Genomic DNA, 2500 nt, shown 5'->3' on the forward strand with positions numbered 1-2500 from the left:
CGTTTTTGGGCCGTTTTGGCCAGTTTTTGGCCTGTTCTTGCATTGCGCGGTGACCGTCGAGAGCGGAGCAAAACGTCAGCCATCTCAGCACCCTGGAACCCCCCGGGTGGCACAGGGCTGGATGGGGCTTTCGTATAGCAGGGACGGTGCTGCCTCTCGCTTCGCTCGCTGTCCGCCGCTCGCCGCTCGCTCGTGCAGCCAAAAATGGCCAGTTTTGGCCCGTTTTTGGGCCGTTTTGGCCAGTTTTTGGCCTGTTCTTGCATTGCGCGGTGACCGTCGTGAGCGGAGCAAAACGTCAGCCATCTCAGCACCCTGGAACCCCCCGGGTGGCACAGGGCTGGATGGGGCTTTCGTATAGCAGGGACGGTGCTGCCTCTCGCTTCGCTCGCTGTCCGCCGCTCGCCGCTCGCTCGTGCAGCCAAAAATGGCCAGTTTTGGCCCGTTTTTGGGCCGTTTTGGCCAGTTTTTGGCCTGTTCTTGCATTGCGCGGTGACCGTCGAGAGCGGAGCAAAACGTCAGCCATCTCAGCACCCTGGAACCCCCCGGGTGGCACAGGGCTGGATGGGGCTTTCGTATAGCAGGGACGGTGCTGCCTCTCGCTTCGCTCGCTGTCCGCCGCTCGCCGCTCGCTCGTGCAGCCAAAAATGGCCAGTTTTGGCCCGTTTTTGGGCCGTTTTGGCCAGTTTTTGGCCTGTTCTTGCATTGCGCGGTGACCGTCGAGAGCGGAGCAAAACGTCAGCCATCTCAGCACCCTGGAACCCCCCGGGTGGCACAGGGCTGGATGGGGCTTTCGTATAGCAGGGACGGTGCTGCCTCTCGCTTCGCTCGCTGTCCGCCGCTCGCCGCTCGCTCGTGCAGCCAAAAATGGCCAGTTTTGGCCCGTTTTTGGGCCGTTTTGGCCAGTTTTTGGCCTGTTCTTGCATTGCGCGGTGACCGTCGAGAGCGGAGCAAAACGTCAGCCATCTCAGCACCCTGGAACCCCCCGGGTGGCACAGGGCTGGATGGGGCTTTCGTATAGCAGGGACGGTGCTGCCTCTCGCTTCGCTCGCTGTCCGCCGCTCGCCGCTCGCTCGTGCAGCCAAAAATGGCCAGTTTTGGCCCGTTTTTGGGCCGTTTTGGCCAGTTTTTGGCCTGTTCTTGCATTGCGCGGTGACCGTCGAGAGCGGAGCAAAACGTCAGCCATCTCAGCACCCTGGAACCCCCCGGGTGGCACAGGGCTGGATGGGGCTTTCGTATAGCAGGGACGGTGCTGCCTCTCGCTTCGCTCGCTGTCCGCCGCTCGCCGCTCGCTCGCGCAGCCAAAAATGGCCAGTTTTGGCCCGTTTTTGGGCCGTTTTGGCCAGTTTTTGGCCTGTTCTTGCATTGCGCGGTGACCGTCGAGAGCGGAGCAAAACGTCAGCCATCTCAGCACCCTGGAACCCCCCGGGTGGCACAGGGCTGGATGGGGCTTTCGTATAGCAGGGACGGTGCTGCCTCTCGCTTCGCTCGCTGTCCGCCGCTCGCCGCTCGCTCGTGCAGCCAAAAATGGCCAGTTTTGGCCCGTTTTTGGGCCGTTTTGGCCAGTTTTTGGCCTGTTCTTGCATTGCGCGGTGACCGTCGAGAGCGGAGCAAAACGTCAGCCATCTCAGCACCCTGGAACCCCCCCGGGTGGCACAGGGCTGGATGGGGCTTTCGTATAGCAGGGACGGTGCTGCCTCTCGCTTCGCTCGCTGTCCGCCGCTCGCCGCTCGCTCGTGCAGCCAAAAATGGCCAGTTTTGGCCCGTTTTTGGGCCGTTTTGGCCAGTTTTTGGCCTGTTCTTGCATTGCGCGGTGACCGTCGAGAGCGGAGCAAAACGTCAGCCATCTCAGCACCCTGGAACCCCCCGGGTGGCACAGGGCTGGATGGGGCTTTCGTATAGCAGGGACGGTGCTGCCTCTCGCTTCGCTCGCTGTCCGCCGCTCGCCGCTCGCTCGTGCAGCCAAAAATGGCCAGTTTTGGCCCGTTTTTGGGCCGTTTTGGCCAGTTTTTGGCCTGTTCTTGCATTGCGCGGTGACCGTCGAGAGCGGAGCAAAACGTCAGCCATCTCAGCACCCTGGAACCCCCCGGGTGGCACAGGGCTGGATGGGGCTTTCGTATAGCAGGGACGGTGCTGCCTCTCGCTTCGCTCGCTGTCCGCCGCTCGCCGCTCGCTCGCGCAGCCAAAAATGGCCAGTTTTGGCCCGTTTTTGGGCCGTTTTGGCCAGTTTTTGGCCTGTTCTTGCATTGCGCGGTGACCGTCGAGAGCGGAGCAAAACGTCAGCCATCTCAGCACCCTGGAACCCCCCGGGTGGCACAGGGCTGGATGGGGCTTTCGTATAGCAGGGACGGTGCTGCCTCTCGCTTCGCTCGCTGTCCGCCGCTCGCCGCTCGCTCGTGCAGCCAAAAATGGCCAGTTTTGGCCCGTTTTTGGGCCGTTTTGGCCAGTTTTTGGCCTGTTCTTGCATTGCGCGGTGACCGTCGAGAGCGGAGCAAAACGTCAG

The sequence above is a fragment of the Musa acuminata genome, unplaced genomic scaffold (genome assembly GCF_036884655.1).
Source record: "Musa acuminata AAA Group cultivar baxijiao unplaced genomic scaffold, Cavendish_Baxijiao_AAA HiC_scaffold_506, whole genome shotgun sequence".
NCBI classification, from domain to species: Eukaryota; Viridiplantae; Streptophyta; class Magnoliopsida; order Zingiberales; family Musaceae; genus Musa; species Musa acuminata.